Source organism: Eptatretus burgeri, chromosome 15, assembly GCF_056783735.1.
Source record: "Eptatretus burgeri isolate ZD-2024b chromosome 15, Ebu_testis_v1, whole genome shotgun sequence".
Taxonomy (NCBI): domain Eukaryota; kingdom Metazoa; phylum Chordata; class Myxini; order Myxiniformes; family Myxinidae; genus Eptatretus; species Eptatretus burgeri.
The window spans coordinates 51,187,134-51,205,286 of record NC_140975.1 but is presented as its reverse complement, the minus strand read 5'-3'; positions in this window follow the sequence as shown (position 1 = coordinate 51,205,286).

The window sequence follows — 18,153 nt, the reverse complement described above, 5'->3', positions numbered from 1 at the left end:
ATAATAATTTGATAAATCAATATCCAGTTCTTGAGATACACCAAAGATAGAACCATCTTTACCAACATAAGTCATTTATATTAGATTAAAGATAATATCATAAAATTTTTTATTTTTGTTGAGTTGAAATAACACATATAGACATAATTGACCACAACACTTGGAATTTAATTCTTGGACTTGAAATGTTTGATAAACACCATTCTGTAAGAATTTTATGACTTCAACAGGTGGTGGAAGACCAAAACTATCAAAATAATATTTGTCTTGACTATTAAAAATACAAACCCAATGAGAACCGTTCCCATCATTATCTTCTAAGTTCATAATAATATTCTTTGTATGTTTCGACACATTTGTTAATTCATCTCTCATACAAATAACCACATTATGAATTTTTAATTTCTTACAATATTTGGCAAGTTGTAAATTTGATGTTGTATTCTTTCCAAATTCTTTCAACCACTCATCAATGCTCATTTATTTATTAGAAAGATATAATCCATTACCTCTTTTCATTAATTTTACACCTGCTTGTGCTATAGAAGAAAGCATATCTCCAACTAACAATCTCGCTTTATCAGGCAGACCTTCAAGTTTTTCAGCAAAATCTACAATTACACCACTTCCACTAATTTGTTTCTCCAACTCTTTGTTATGTCTTTCCAATTCTTTTTGAGCCTGGAGTTGAGCCTTCCTTTCGTTGGCAGTTTTCACTGCTGTTGAAATACCACCCGTCAATGCTCCAACCGCACTTAAACCAGCAAATAAAGGAATTAGAAATGGGAGAAATCCTCCACTCGTCTCTCTTATTGAATATTTTTTCAACATTGGTTTTGTCATTTTAATTTTAAGTGAGCCAGTGTCATTCAAGATTTTAACCTGTTCTCTTGTGAGAAAAACATCAATTCTTACTGCTCCTTTTCTCTGAATTGTATTAACGTTAATCGTACAAGGCTTTTGATTTTGAACACAAGATGATAGTTTATGAAGATTGATTTGATTAACATATACCCCAGTTGGTACTTTGCCACTCATTTATTTAACAAAAACTTATGTGAGACTAATCATCACACCATTATCTGTATTAATCTGCAATTCTGTTTCTTCCAAAAGCAAACAATATGTATCAACTTCTTCACTCTCTCTTCTTTCAATGTATAGGGAAGTATCCACTCGATTAGACTTTATAGTTTCCTTTTGAGCGCTCAGGTCAAACGCATAGATTGTATACAAACTTTTAAATGCTGTCATATCCAAAATAGGTTCTTTATTTCCATTACTTTCACACACCTTTTGGTAAGACTTGTATGCTTCAGCAAAATCATTTTTTTCCCAATTAATTTCCAATCTATCTCGTGGGTAAAATGTTCCATCTAGAGAAACGCGAAGTTGTTTCACCTTAGCATTATCACTCAATGCATTATTCTTATCAGTCGCAGTATCACCATCTGGCTTTTTAAAAATGATCCACAGATATCATGGCTTTCCTTCCAGAACACCCAAATTCCACGTGTAAGTAGTTTGGTTGAGTTTAACGTGTTGACATCTTCTTTTGAGGTATGATACACTGAGTGGCTTCTTTGAGTTAAGTCTTCGATTCAACATCTCTTCTGTTTTAAGATTAGGAGTATATTCACTGATATACCAACTCATTTCCTCAATTACAAATTTATTCTGATCACCAAAAGCACTACCAACACCAAAAAGCAATCGATTTTCATTATCATTCCTTTGTAGTTGAAATCTAATTTTAAGGCCATACAGAACTTTATCATGATCACAAAATCCAAATATACCTTTAAGAGGAACTGCCACAGTAAAACTATTTTCTGCTTTTGTATCATCATTATACATTCCTTTCCTTTGAGTATACCCAGGGTCTGTGTTTGTTCCCGTTGACATATCAGGGATAAAACCTTCGACAGACCCCTTTCCCATTCTATTACTGAATGTATAGAGTGTAAATTTTATCATTTCAGATACAGCAGAGACATAATCAACCGCTTCAACTTCTTGTGTTCCAATATACAAACGCACACTATCAAACATTTTCCAGAAGAAATCATTTACAAGTGTAGCGTTTGTGTTATTCCCAGCTTTAGTGAATTTAAATTTACACAACAAGAAACTTTCGGAGAGATTCAAATAGGTTTGTTGATTATTTATTTCAAAACTTTTTGTACCATTCGTATTCCAGTCTGTTCCAGTTATTGCATTTACCTTGAAGTAATCTTCTTTTTTAGTGGAGTTTGAGATAATAATAGTATCATCCAAATCATAGATACTATCAATTGCTTCCATACTTGTATTTATTTAGGAAAAAAGATGTTAAAACTTTTGAAACCCTGATCCAAGTATTTGAATTATTTTCTGTCGTTCTTGGGGGGACAACTGAGTTTTGCCTTTCTTAATTTCTTTTATTGCTTGTAATTTATGAGATTCCTTCTGAGCATCTTTTATACTCTTTACAGCACCTGCTACATTTCCCACAGCAGAAGCAGTTGAACAAATTAGATCTTTATGTTGAAGAATAGTTGAACCAATACCCATGAGAGTATCAATTATCCCATCTCCTCTAAATTGATGTCCAACACCCCTTTGTCTCTTAGGTCTATAGTATCCTCTACCAAGATACATACCTTCACCCTTGTAGTATGGGGAAAGGAACATCCCATCCCCTGTAATTACTTTATATTTTCCCAACTCGTGTTTCCTCACAATAACCATCGTATTTATTTATTGGAAAACTTCAGGTAGGTGAATTCTGATAGATATAACTTCTCCATTAAAAGAAATCACACGATTATCTTGGTCGGTTATCCTAAAATTTACTCTGTGTATGGTTTTTCCTGACACAGGTAGATAAACCAAATTTTTAGGTTCCATATTGAATTTATAACCAATTGGGGTTGAGTATGCACTGAATGAAAATATTGTATTTGTTTTTTTCCATCATTATAAGCACCATCAATCAAATCACAGTGAATTAACACCGAATTTATTCCTGAGGATATTTGAATGACATTATCACTGTAAAACGTCCCATTAGTTTCAATCTTTTTTGAGGAGAAACCCAATAACTCTCTAAATGAATTATCAATTGTGAAATCAACCTTGTAGTTATTTTTAACTTTAATCGTTGATTTTGAAGTATGTTTTTGAATGTTTATAACAATATTTTTTGGTTCATCACCCTGTTCTTTCATAAGACGAGCAATTTCGGAAGATATTTGAGAAATCTCATATGCTCCGGGTGAGACTGTTATCGTTTTGTATCCACTTCCAGGATTATAACTAAACTTGTCATTTTTATCAGTTATATTAAATAAGGTATTATAAGTTTCCATGGACAATAAAGATGCCTCATATTCTTTTGTTGTGTCAAGTTGTAGTGGGTATGGGAATGAAGATGTGTGGTCGCTTGTTGTGAAATTGAAACTAAGGATTGTGCTTCTCATCTTATTTCATATGAGATAAAATGTCTTTATATTGAGATTTATTAATTATTTTCATGTTCATCAACTGGTCTAAAATGGCTGATGCTTCATTAAAACAATTGTTATTTCCAGCCTTCTTACTGCCGAACAACAATAACAGTCTATTAACTAATTGCGATGGGTCATTTGGAAGAAAACTAATACCTGAACCAAGGATACTTAAAGCCTGAATAATGTGTTTCTCCTTCTCATTCTTCCTACTTTTACCAGAAAGAATAACCTTATAATTTAGAGTGTTCAGCAGATCAATATATACTCTATCATCATTATTTTCCATATCCAATGGTTTATCAATATAGTTTGATTCATCCCTCACAGTTGAACCTTGTCTTCCATCTTTTGTGAGAAGAAACATTAATCTCGGAGTTAGTTTAACAGGGGGTTGAGCAGAACCCAAGAACCTTAATTCATCATTAAATATCAATACCTTTTCTTGAACAAGATGAAATATTGCTGGTTGTTCTGTTGGAATGAGTCCTGCTTTGGTTTTTGAATCTGCTGAATATTCATTGTTTTGAACAGCATTCACAATATAATCAGGGGGTTGATTAATCTCTTCCAGTTGTTGAAATAAACCTTCATCATGTTCTAATTCTCCAATATGCTCTAATTCTTCCTCCGTCATTTGACTGAAATCTTTTAACATTTGAAGCTTTCTAGGAGTATATTCTACTGTGGGAACTGTGGAAACATCTTTCATTTTTTCTTGGGAAGTTTTTAAAAGTGGTTTAAAAAATTTCTCTTGTTTTTTTTCAAATGCTTCTTCGCCCGTTAGTTTCTGTCTGCGTTTCTTCTTTATGTCTTCCTGTTGTTTTACAACTTTTGAAACCAACTCTTGATGTTCCTTAAATCTTCTTGCTCTTTCTTTTGTATCCATTTATTTATTGTAAAATATCATTTAATGAATTGTAAAGATCAACAGGGAAATTTTCCTTTTCTTCATCATTCAAGTAGATGTGTTCAAATAAATCCTTTTCTTTAAATATTTCATCAAATTCTTTATTAACATTAATGCGAGTTGTAATTTCTTCTTCACTAATCCTTGCATCTCTGCTTTTCATACGTTTGTGTTGAGTTTCTTCATCAACATCAAAACCGAATGATAAAATCTTCACTCCGCTCAGATGTTTAATAATTTGTCTCGTTCCTTCTGGATTAGTTTCTAATATCCCAACACCACCAGATTTTAGTTTCTTTAACTCACTCTTACAATGTGAATATTTTGTTGTACCAAGAGAAACCTCCTCAAATATTTGTCCTTCATTCCTCAATCGCATATGTTCCTCCACTGAAATATAGTGATAATCTTCACCTTTTACTTCTCCAGGTCTTATTGCTCTAGTTGTTGTTGATACAATGCGTATCACGGGGTGTTCTTTAAGTAAATTTACAATATTCTCATTTGTACTACACAAGAACCTTGATTTATGAAAGTTTTTTCCAGAAGCAGATTTACCCACAAGATTTATAATAATAGTTGTCATTTATATATGTAATTGTTTATAAAACAAAAAATATATCCCTTAATATCTCATCTTGTTTCACAACAATATATTTATATTTTTCAGTCGTGTGCTTCATGTAATCCTCAAATTTCTTTTTACTACATAATGTAGAACAATTATCTCTCCAAAAATTATTGATATCTATTGAATTTAACTTGAATAAAATAAAAGTATTAGCATTGTTTCTGATGGAACGACGAGGAAGTTGAAAGTACGATTGACTAAGATAAATACAATTACAAGAAGAATGTCTCCCTCTTGTGTAGTAGCTGTCCATTACCGTTTGGTTTCTCTCATTAACACAATCATCAAAGATAACGAGGTTCTTTTTGATTTATCCAAATCTTGGGGAGACGGTATATCATCCGTATTATCACTAAGAATACAAGTTATAGGATTTGATTTCTTTTTACATCTCTGTGTATCACAAAATAGTTGAATTATATCTTCAATGTTATAATCATTTAGGTTTTTTTGGCGTTTAAATAAACCAATTATATCTTCTTTTTGAAGACCAGCATTAAAACCTTGTGAGAGTAGTTGATACTCTGGTTGAAAACTCGACTTTGTGAAAATTATTAAATTATCATAATCTAAAAAGTTGGGAGTGAGGAGCATTTTTAAAAGTAAGCAGGTTTTTCCACATCCACTTGAACCAACTATGAGACATCTTAATGAATTTGGGAGATTTTTATGGTTGTTAAATTTTATCTTATTTTCCCAAATAGGTAAAAAATCATTCATTTATATATTTGGAAAACAGGTTATTTAATTTATTATTGGCTTTTTTAGAAACTCTATATTTTATCCTAAGTTCAGGTTTAATTTCAAGATAATCCATTATTTTATTTATGCAATATCTTGTGTTGATATTTCCCTGAAAATTACATCCATGAATAATATATAACAACAATCCTTTGAACATTTCTCTTATACGTTCAGTTTCTTCCCTTGTAAGGAAAGGTGTGTTATCACCCTCATACTTTACATTCATTTCTCTAATCAATCTTGTAAAGTAATTCATTTTTGGTGTAAATCTAAAAGAATTATTTTCCTTTTTATATTTTTTATTATCATTAATTAGAAGATAATCACAGAATATACATTGTTTATAGGCTTTTGACTCTGTGTTTAATCCCTGTCTTTCACACGCAGGACAATTCTCAAATTTGTCATATGGAGAATCAGGAAAGTCTAGCATATTTATAAAGTAAAACTTTACTTAAACTGAAATTCATCTATACTTTCAGTTGTATATTACCATCGATATCGATATACTTTTTTCATTATCAGATTCAACGACAACATTTTTTATATTAAAGGTAATTTTAAAATGATCGTTAATTACTATTGAACGAAATGTCATTTCACCTGATATATTAACATCCTTTATTTCATCAGGATTTACATCTTTAGGGTTGTTGAAAAAAATACAAATTTCTCCTTGCATATTACAGATGGTCTTATCTTTTCTTTCTAAAGCTTCATCCATAAGGTTTTTGTTTTTTGATACTTTTTCTTGTTTCATTGCTTTTTCTAGTTTTGAATATATTACTAGAAGGAGAGGAGAAACTTTTGTTAGAGATACTTTAATTGATGTTCTACCAGGTATACTAAAAGCCCTTCCACTGAAGGAAATTGAAGAACTCATATTATTTACCATAATAGTTTTTATCCAATAGTTGTTATATTTATCTTTGTTCAATTTTACATCCTTGACATATTTCTCAGTATCTTTAACAAATGAAGAGATTGATTGAAACTTGTCTTTTGTGTCTTGAAACATTGTATTTATTAAGTGAAAAAGTTGGAGGATAAAATGGTTTTAAGCACAGATTCACCTGTAAAATAAACGAAATTTTCATCAAGAAAATTTTAGTTTAAGCAAAGATTTATTGTATAAATATGGTGAATACAACATACTGTGATGTTTGTAATCACAAATATAAACATTATAGAAAACACCTCCGAACCAACAAACACACATTTAATCTGTTTCATAAAATATCTCCTCTTGAGTTGGAAAGAAAACATTGTGATATCTGTTCAAAGGATGTTTTGAAGAGTAGTTATAATAAACATCTTCAATCACAAAAACACAAGAAAAATGAGTTTAAAGTAAAGGGAGACTATTATATTGAAAACACTGATGGGGCATTTAAAGGGCATATAAAAATAAGGATTTTTCAATTTGGAGAACCCGGTCCATCATCAATAGCTGAATCAATTGAAATAGTGAAACCCGATGTTGAAAAATTTATTAAAAAGACATTAAAAGAAATGAAAACTTTAAAGTTTTATATGGGAGTGAAAATGAATATGAAAAGACAAGATGAAGAACAAACTCCTTATATGAGAACAGATCTTCATTTTATAACATCATTTCAAGATTTTTTGAATAGTGGGGTTTATGAAGAACTATCAAGACAAGAGGAGGATGTTGATAATACAGTGGTAGGAAGTGGATTCAATATTAAAAAAATCATCTTTTTAGATATACACATTCTAAAATCAAACCCTCTTAAAGCTTCTTCTTATATTGAATTACCAAAAGAAATAAAACTAAAGAAGGCAGTTGTTAATATTAAGAACAATGATAATAAATGTTTTCTCTGGTCTGTTCTTGCTCACTTACATCCACCAAAATGTAATTCAGAAAGAGTAAAACAATATATGAAATATGAGAATACCTTGGACATTAAAGATTTTAAATTCCCAATGCCACTAACAGGTATTCCTAAATTTGAGAAAAAGAATAATCTTTCTATTAATGTATATGGATTAACGGATACAAACAAAGTTCAAATATTAAAAATTTCAAACAACTATAAAAATGAAGAAACACACATTGATCTTTTATATTTTAGTGTTGGAAAGAATTCACATTACACATACATCAATAATTTATCAAGATTAATCTCTTCTCAGGTATTCAGAACAGCAAACAAAATATATCCTTGTAAGCGATGTCTTAATTCATTTCATACAAAAGAACGATTAGAACAACATTCAAAATATTGTAGTAATCATAAATCAGCTGTAATTACAATGCCTAAACCTGGTGAAAAGATTTATTTTGAAGATTATAATAAATCTATCATGCACCCATTTGTGATATACGCTGATTTTGAGTGTATCCTTAAAAAGATTAATACTGCTTCTCCTAATCCAAAAGAATCATATACAAATAAATATCAAAAACATATTCCTTGTGGTTTCTGTTATTATATCAAATCATCTGTTGGAGAAAAGTATAACAAACTTGAACATTATCGTGGAAAAAAGCTTCACAAGAGTTTGTAAAACGATTAGAAAAGGATTGTATAAGACTCACTAAATTAATGAAAGAAACAAATGAACCGATGAAATTAACCAAAGAAGAAAAATTAGAATTTAGAAAGAACAATATCTGTCATATTTGTGAGAGGGAAACTAAGGAGTCTAAAGTTAGGGATCATTGTCATCTTACTGGTAAATATAGAGGTCCCGCTCATTTCTGTTGTAATCTTAATTATAAATTACCTTCTTTTATTCCAGTCTTTCTTCACAACAGCGCCAACTATGATACACATCTATTTATAAATGAACTTTCAAAAACACCAGGGAATATTTCTGCCATAACAAACACAAGTCAAAAGTATATTTCATTTACAAAAATGATATTCACAAAACCTATAACTCGTATTCGGTTTCTTGATTCTTACAAGTTTATGGGAACACCACTAGCCTACCTCGCATCAAATCTAAGCTCCACGGACTCTTTTCCAAATCTTAATTCATTCTTTCCAAAAGAGGAAATTCTCACTAAAGAGGAAATTCAGATTAAAGAGAGAATTCAAAGTAAAGAGGAAACTCTAATTAATGAAGAAATTCTAACTGAAGATGAAATTCTAATTATAAAGAAAATTCGAACAATGAATGAAATTCTAACTAAAGAGGAAATTCTGATTAAAGATGAAATTCTGATTAAAGAAGGAATTCTTATGAGAGAGGAAATTCAAACAAGGAATGAAATTCAAAGTAAAGAGAAAATTCTTACAAGTAAGGGAATTTATCCTTATGATTATATGGATTCATTTATGAGATTTAAAGAAACACAACTTCCATCAAAAGAAAGTTTCTATAATAACCTTTATGAAGAAGAGATAAGTGATAAAGAATATAAACACGCACAAGAAATATGGAAATTATTTAAGATAAAGAACCTTGGAGAATATCATGATTTATATCTAAAAACAGATGTTTTATTGTTAGCTGATGTGTTTGAAGCTTTTAGATCACTCTGTCATAATAAAAATTGTTATGGATTAGACCCTGCCCACTATTTCACAGCTCCTGGTTTAGCTTGGAGTGCAATGTTGAAAATGACAAAACAAGATATAGATTTAATCAGTGATGTTGATATGCTTTTGATGATTGAGAAGTCCAAGAGAGGTGGAATATCACAAGTATGTTCAAAAAGATATGCTAAAGCAAATAATAAATATCTTCCAAATTATGATAGTGAAAAAGATAGTAATTATTTGATGTATTTTGATGCTAATAATTTGTATGGATGGGCAATGTCTCAATCTCTGCCTTATGGTAAATTAGAGTGGGTGGAAGAAAAGGATTATGAAAAGGCTTTGATGAATATTGTTATTTCTTCTCAAGAGGAATTGAATGACGAAGAAGAAGGTTATTATTTTGAAGTTGATTTGAGGTACCCGAGTGATCTTCATAATAAGCATAAAGATCTTCCTTTTGCATGTGAGAAAGAAACCCCAAAGAAAGAATGGTTAAGTGATTGTCATAAAAGTTTTAATATTAAAGGTAAATCAACAGAAAAGTTATTAACAACATTCTATGATAAAGAGGGATATGTTTTGCATCAGAGAAGCTTAAAACAGTTTTTGAGAGAAGGATTGAGAGTAGCTAAAATTCATAGAGTTTTAAAATTTAAACAAAGTCCTTGGGTGAAAAAGTATATTCAATTCAATACAGATATGAGAGCAAATACAAAAGTAAAATTTGAAGGGGACTTTTATAAATTAATGAATAATGCTGTATTTGGAAAGACTATGGAAAATGTTAGAAACAGGCAAAACATTAGATTCGCAACATCTTGGAAAGAAGCTTCGAGATTGATAAATAAACCAAGTTTTGAGAGAGAAGAGGTTTTTTCAGAGATCTTTTCTGCAATTCATCTGAAAAAGGAAAGTATTGTAATGGATAAACCAATTTATATTGGAACAGCAGTTCTTGATTTATCAAAGATATTGATGTATGATTATTTGTATAATGACTTAAAGAAAGAGTATGGTGAAAATGTTTCATTGTTGTATATGGACACTGATAGTTTTATCCTAGATATAAAAACTGATGATGTTTATGAAGATATGAAGAAAAATATTGGAGTATATGATACAAGTAATTTCAGCAAGAAGAGTGAGTTATTTTCCAAAAAGAATGAAAAGGTTATTGGTAAGTTTAAGGATGAGTTGGGTGGAAAAGTAATGAGTGAGTTTATTGGATTGAGAGCAAAGGCATATGCTTATAAGTATGGTGATCAGATTGATAAGAGGTTAAAGGGAATAAAGAAATATGTAATAAAGAAATCAATAACTTTTAGAAATTATTATAATTGTTTGATGAATAAGAAAGAAGAATATAGGAAAATGAATACAATAAGAAGTTGTAAACATAACATATATAGTGAAGAAGTAAATAAAAAGGCATTAGGAGCCTTTGATGATAAGAGATTTATTTTAGATAATGGAATAGATTGTGTTCCATATGGATATTGTATGATAGAGTGAATAGAATAGATTGTGTTTTAACGATGGGAAGATGGGTTAGGGTTTTTTAAGGGCTACCGCCGCGTTTTTTCGCAATATATAAATGGTTAAACCAAGTATTAATCAAACTAAAGAGTGGAGAAAATCTCAGTCTTGGTATATAAATGGAAAACATAATGAATGTGAAAAATATCAAATAAGTCTTATTGAAAAAATAACTAAAACAAAGGTAAATAAAACAAATAAGCGAATCTATTAAAAAACTAGTAAGTTGGAGGATGTAAAGAAAAAAATGAATATCCTTGAATGGACTGAAAACTTTGATGGTTATCAATTGAACAATGAAAAAACAATTTACTATAATCTCAAAATGATATGTGGCTCAGGAGGTGGTCAAACAAGAGCATTAAGAGAAGTTTATCATTTCGTAATAGCACAAAAGGGGTATCTTAAAAAATATAAAGATTCAAATGTTTTGTTTGTCAATATTTTAGATGGGGATTATTGTGCAAAGAAAATTAAACTATTGAAGGAATTTGAGAATGAACAAATCTTTATAGGTTCAATGAGTGAGCTGTTCAACCCCCAGGTGTTCAATTCAATGAGGTTCAACCTCCAGGTTAAAAGGGGAGACAAATAAATATACCTTGGGATAAAAAGGGGGTTTATTTTTAGGGAAAAAAAATAGAAATCGCTGAAAATCCCCCATTCATTTACATGGGGAAAAGTGAGCCAGAATCAGTATATTCACCATATATATATATATATATATATATATATATATATATATATATATATATATATATATATATATATACATACATATATATATATATATGTATGTATGTATGTATGTATATATATATATATATATATATATGTATGTATATATATATATGTATGTATATGTATATATATATATATATGTATATATATATATATATATATATATATATATATATATGTATGTATGTATATATATATATATATATATATATGTATGTATGTATATATATATATATATATATATATATATATATATATATATATATATATATATATATATATATATATATATATATATATATATATATATATATATATATATATATATATATATATATATATATATATATATATATATAAGCCTGCTGTTGGCTTAGTGGTTAGGATGATGGCTTGGGATCCCAGGGTCCTGAGTTCAAGCCCCGTTGGCTGCTGAATTAACACCAGGGGGTTGACTCAGCCTGTCATCCTTCCGAGGTCGGCGAAATGAGTGCCAGTGTACTGGTCCCGGTGTATGCCCCGGTTAGAATAGGTGTACCATATCCCTGTGTGTCGTAAGAGGCGACCAGGGTTGGCGTCAGGAAGGGCATCCGGCCATAAAAAACATTGCCTCAAGAAAAAGCCAAACCTTTCTGTTGAAACTGTTGAGTTGAAATACGGTATATCATCCGTATTATCACTAAGAATACAAGTTATAGGATTTGATTTCTTTTTACATCTCTGTGTATCACAAAATAGTTGAATTATATCTTCAATGTTATAATCATTTAGGTTTTTTTGGCGTTTAAATAAACCGATTATATCTTCTTTTTGAAGACCAGCATTAAAACCTTGTGAGAGTAGTTGATACTCTGGTTGAAAACTCGACTTTGTGAAAATTATTAAATTATCATAATCTAAAAAGTTGGGAGTGAGGAGCATTTTTAAAAGTAAGCAGGTTTTTCCACATCCACTTGAACCAACTATGAGACATCTTAATGAATTTGGGAGATTTTTATGGTTGTTAAATTTTATCTTATTTTCCCAAATAGGTAAAAAATCATTCATTTATATATTTGGAAAACAGGTTATTTAATTTATTATTGGCTTTTTTAGAAACTCTATATTTTATCCTAAGTTCAGGTTTAATTTCAAGATAATCCATTATTTTATTTATGCAATATCTTGTGTTGATATTTCCCTGAAAATTACATCCATGAATAATATATAACAACAATCCTTTGAACATTTCTCTTATACGTTCAGTTTCTTCCCTTGTAAGGAAAGGTGTGTTATCATCCTCATACTTTACATTCATTTCTCTAATCAATCTTGTAAAGTAATTCATTTTTGGTGTAAATCTAAAAGAATTATTTTCCTTTTTATATTTTTTATTATCATTAATTAGAAGATAATCACAGAATATACATTGTTTATAGGCTTTTGACTCTGTGTTTAATCCCTGTCTTTCACACGCAGGACAATTCTCAAATTTGTCATATGGAGAATCAGGAAAGTCTAGCATATTTATAAAGTAAAACTTTACTTAAACTGAAATTCATCTATACTTTCAGTTGTATATTACCATCGATATCGATATACTTTTTTTCATTATCAGATTCAACGACAACATTTTTTATATTAAAGGTAATTTTAAAATTATCGTTAACTACTATTGAACGAAATGTCATTTCACCTGATATATTAACATCCTTTATTTCATCAAGATTTACATCTTTAGGGTTGTTGAAAAAAATACAAATTTCTCCTTGCATATTACAGATGGTCTTATCTTTTCTTTCTAAAGCTTCATCCATAAGGTTTTTGTTCTTTGATACTTTTTCTTGTTTCATTGCTTTTTCTAGTTTTGAATATATTACTAGAAGGAGAGGAGAAACTTTTGTTAGAGATACTTTAATTGATGTTCTACCAGGTATACTAAAAGCCCTTCCACTGAAGGAAATTGAAGAACTCATATTATTTACCATAATAGTTTTTATCCAATAGTTGTTATATTTATCTTTGTTCAATTTTACATCCTTGACATATTTCTCAGTATCTTTAACAGATGAAGAGATTGATTGAAACTTGTCTTTTGTGTCTTGAAACATTGTATTTATTAAGTGAAAAAGTTGGAGGATAAAATGTTTTTAAGCACAGATTCACCTATAAATTAAACGAAATTTTCATCAAGAAAATTTTAGTTTAAGCAAAGTTTTATTCTATAAATATGGTGAATACAACGTACTGCGATGTTTGTAATCACGAATATAAACATTATAGAAAACACCTCCGAACCAACAAACACACATTTAATCTATTTCATCAAATATCTCCTCTTGAGTTGGAAAGAAAACATTGTGATATCTGTTCAAAGGATGTTTTGAAGAGTAGTTATAATCAACATCTTCAATCACAAAAACACAAGAAAAATGAGTTTAAAGTAAAGGGAGACTATTATATTAAAAACAATGATGAGGCATTTAAAGGGCATATAAAAATAAGGATTTTTCAATTTGGAGAACCCGGTCCATCATCAATAGCTGAATCAATTGAAATAGTGAAACCCGATGTTGAAAAATTTATTAAAAAGACATTAAAAGAAATGAAAACTTTAAAGTTTTATATGGGAGTGAAAATGAATATGAAAAGACAAGATGAAGAACAAACTCCTTATATGAGAACAGATCTTCATTTTATAACATCATTTCAAGATTTTTTGAATAGTGGGGTTTATGAAGAACTATCAAGACAAGAGGAGGATGTTGATAATACAGTGGTAGGAAGTGGATTCAATATTAAAAAATCATCTTTTTAGATATACACATTCTAAAATCAAACCCTCTTAAAGCTTCTTCTTATATTGAATTACCAAAAGAAATAAAACTAAAGAAGGCAGTTGTTAATATTAAGAACAATGATAATAAATGTTTTCTCTGGTCTGTTCTTGCTCACTTACATCCACCAAAATGTAATTCAGAAAGAGTAAAACAATATATGAAATATGAGAATACCTTGGACATTAAAGATTTTAAATTCCCAATGCCACTAACAGATATTCCTAAATTTGAGAAAAAGAATAATCTTTCTATTAATGTATATGGATTAACGGATACAAACAAAGTTCAAATATTAAAAATTTCAAACAACTATAAAAATGAAGAAACACACATTGACCTTTTATATTTTAGTGTTGGAAAGAATTCACATTACACATACATCAATAATTTATCAAGATTAATCTCTTCTCAGGTATTCAGAACAGCAAACAAAATATATCCTTGTAAGCGATGTCTTAATTCATTTCATACAAAAGAACGATTAGAACAACATTCAAAATATTGTAGTAATCATAAATCAGCTGTAATTACAATGCCTAAACCTGGTGAAAAGATTTATTTTGAAGATTATAATAAATCTATCATGCACCCATTTGTGATATACGCTGATTTTGAATGTATCCTTAAAAAGATAAATACTGCTTCTCCTAATCCAAAAGAACCATATACAAATAAATATCAAAAACATATTCCTTGTGGTTTCTGTTATTATATCAAATCATCTGTTGGAGAAAAGTATAACAAACTTGAACATTATCGTGGAAAAAATGCTTCACAAGAGTTTGTAAAACGATTAGAAAAGGATTGTATAAGACTCACTAAATTAATGAAAGAAACAAATGAACCGATGAAATTAACCAAAGAAGAAAAATTAGAATTTAGAATGAACAATATCTGTCATATTTGTGAGGGGGAAATTAAGGAGTCTAAAGTTAGAGACCATTGTCATCTTACTGGTAAATATAGAGGTCCCGCTCATTCCTGTTGTAATCTTAATTATAAATTACCTTCTTTTATTCCAGTCTTTCTTCACAACAGCGCCAACTATGATACACATCTATTTATAAATGAACTTTCAAAAACACCAGGGAATATTTCTGCTATAACAAACACAAGTCAAAAGTATATTTCATTTTCAAAAATGATATTCACAAAACCTTTAACTCGTATTAGGTTTTTAGATTCTTACAAGTTTATGGGAACACCACTAGCCTACCTCGCATCAAATCTAAGCTCCACGGACTCTTTTCCAAATCTTAATTCATTCTTTCCAAAAGAGGAAATTCTCACTCAAGAGGAAATTCAGATTAAAGAGAGAATTCAAAGTAAAGAGGAAACTCTAATTAATGAAGAAATTCTAACTGAAGATGAAATTCTAATTATAAAGAAAATTCAAACTAAAGAGGAAATTCAGATTAAAGATGAAATTCTGATTAAAGAAGGAATTCTTACGAGAGAGGAAATTCAAACAAGGAATGAAATTCAAAGTAAAGAGAAAATTCTTACAAGTAAGGGAATTTATCCTTATGATTATATGGATTCATTTTTGAGATTTAAAGAAACACAACTTCCTTCAAAAGAAAGTTTCTATAATAACCTTTATGAAGAAGAGATAAGTGATAAGGAATATAAACACGCACAAGAAATATGGAAAATATTTAAGATAAAGAACCTTGGAGAATATCACGATTTATATCTAAAAACAGATGTTTTATTGTTAGCTGATGTGTTTGAAGCTTTTAGATCACTCTGTCATAATAAAAATTGTTATGGATTAGATCCTGCCCACTATTTCACAGCTCCTGGTTTAGCTTGGAGTGCAATGTTGAAAATGACAAAACAAGATATAGATTTAATCAGTGATGTGGATATGCTTTTGATGATTGAGAAGTCCAAGAGAGGTGGAATATCGCAAGTATGTTCAAAAAGATATGCTAAAGCAAATAATAAATATCTTCCAAATTATGATAGTGAAAAAGATAGTAATTATTTGATGTATTTTGATGCTAATAATTTGTATGGATGGGCAATGTCTCAATCTCTGCCTTATGGTAAATTAGAGTGGGTGGAAGAAAAGGATTATGAAAAGGCTTTGATGAATATTGTTATTTCTTCTCAAGAGGAATTGAATGACGAAGAAGAAGGTTATTATTTTGAAGTTGATTTGAGGTACCCGAGTGATCTTCATAATAAGCATAAAGATCTTCCTTTTGCATGTGAGAAAGAAACTCCAAAGAAAGAATGGTTAAGTGATTATCATAAAAGTTTTAATATTAAAGGTAAATCAACAGAAAAGTTATTAACAACATTCTATGATAAAGAGGGATATGTTTTGCATCAGAGAAGCTTAAAACAGTTTTTGAGAGAAGGATTGAGAGTAGCTAAAATTCATAGAGTTTTAAAATTTAAACAAAGTCCTTGGGTGAAAAAGTATATTCAATTCAATACAGATATGAGAGCAAATACAAAAGTAAAATTTGAAGGGGACTTTTATAAATTAATGAATAATGCTGTATTTGGAAAGACTATGGAAAATGTTAGAAACAGGCAAAACATTAGATTCGCAACATCTTGGAAAGAAGCTTCGAGATTGATAAATAAACCAAGTTTTGAGAGAGAAGAGGTTTTTTCAGAGAACTTTTCTGCAATTCATATGAAAAAGGAAAGTATTGTAATGGATAAACCAATTTATATTGGAACAGCAGTTCTTGATTTATCAAAGATATTGATGTATGATTATTTGTATAATGACTTAAAGAAAGAGTATGGTGAAAATGTTTCATTGTTGTATATGGATACTGATAGTTTTATCCTAGATATAAAAACTGATGATGTTTATGAAGATATGAAGAAAAATATTGGAGTATATGATACAAGTAATTTCAGCAAGAAGAGTGAGTTATTTTCCAAAAAGAATGAAAAGGTTATTGGTAAGTTTAAGGATGAGTTGGGTGGAAAAGTAATGAGTGAGTTTATTGGATTGAGAGCAAAGGCATATGCTTATAAGTATGGTGAACAGATTGATAAGAGGTTAAAGGGAATAAAGAAATATGTAATAAAGAAATCAATAACTTTTAGAAATTATTATAATTGTTTGATGAATAAGAAAGAAGAATATAGAAAAATGAATACAATAAGAAGTTATAAACATAACATATATAGTGAAGAAGTAAATAAAAAGGCATTAGGAGCCTTTGATGATAAGAGATTTATTTTAGATAATGGAATAGATTGTGTTCCATATGGATATTGTATGATAGAGTGTATAAAATAGATTATGTTTTAACGATGGGAAGATGGGTTAGGGTTTTTTAAGGGCTACCGCCGCGTTTTTTCACAATATATAAATGGTTAAATCAAGTATTAATCAAACTAAAGAGTGGAGAAAATCTCAGTCTTGGTATATAAATGGAAAACATAATGAATGTGAAAAATATCAAATAAGTCTTATTGAAAAAATAACTAAAACAAAGGTAAATAAAACAAATAAGCGAATTAATTTAAAAACTAGTAAGTTAGAGGATGTAAAGAAAAAAATGAATATCCTTGAATGGACTGAAAACTTTGATGGTTATCAATTGAACAATGAAAAAACAATTTACTATAATCTCAAAATGATATGTGGCTCAGGAGGTGGTCAGATGAGAGCATTAAGAGAAGTTTATCATTTCGTAATGGCACAAAAGGGGTATCTTAAAAAATATAAAGATTCAAATGTTTTGTTTTTCAATATTTTAGATGGGGATTATTGTGCAAAGAAAATTAA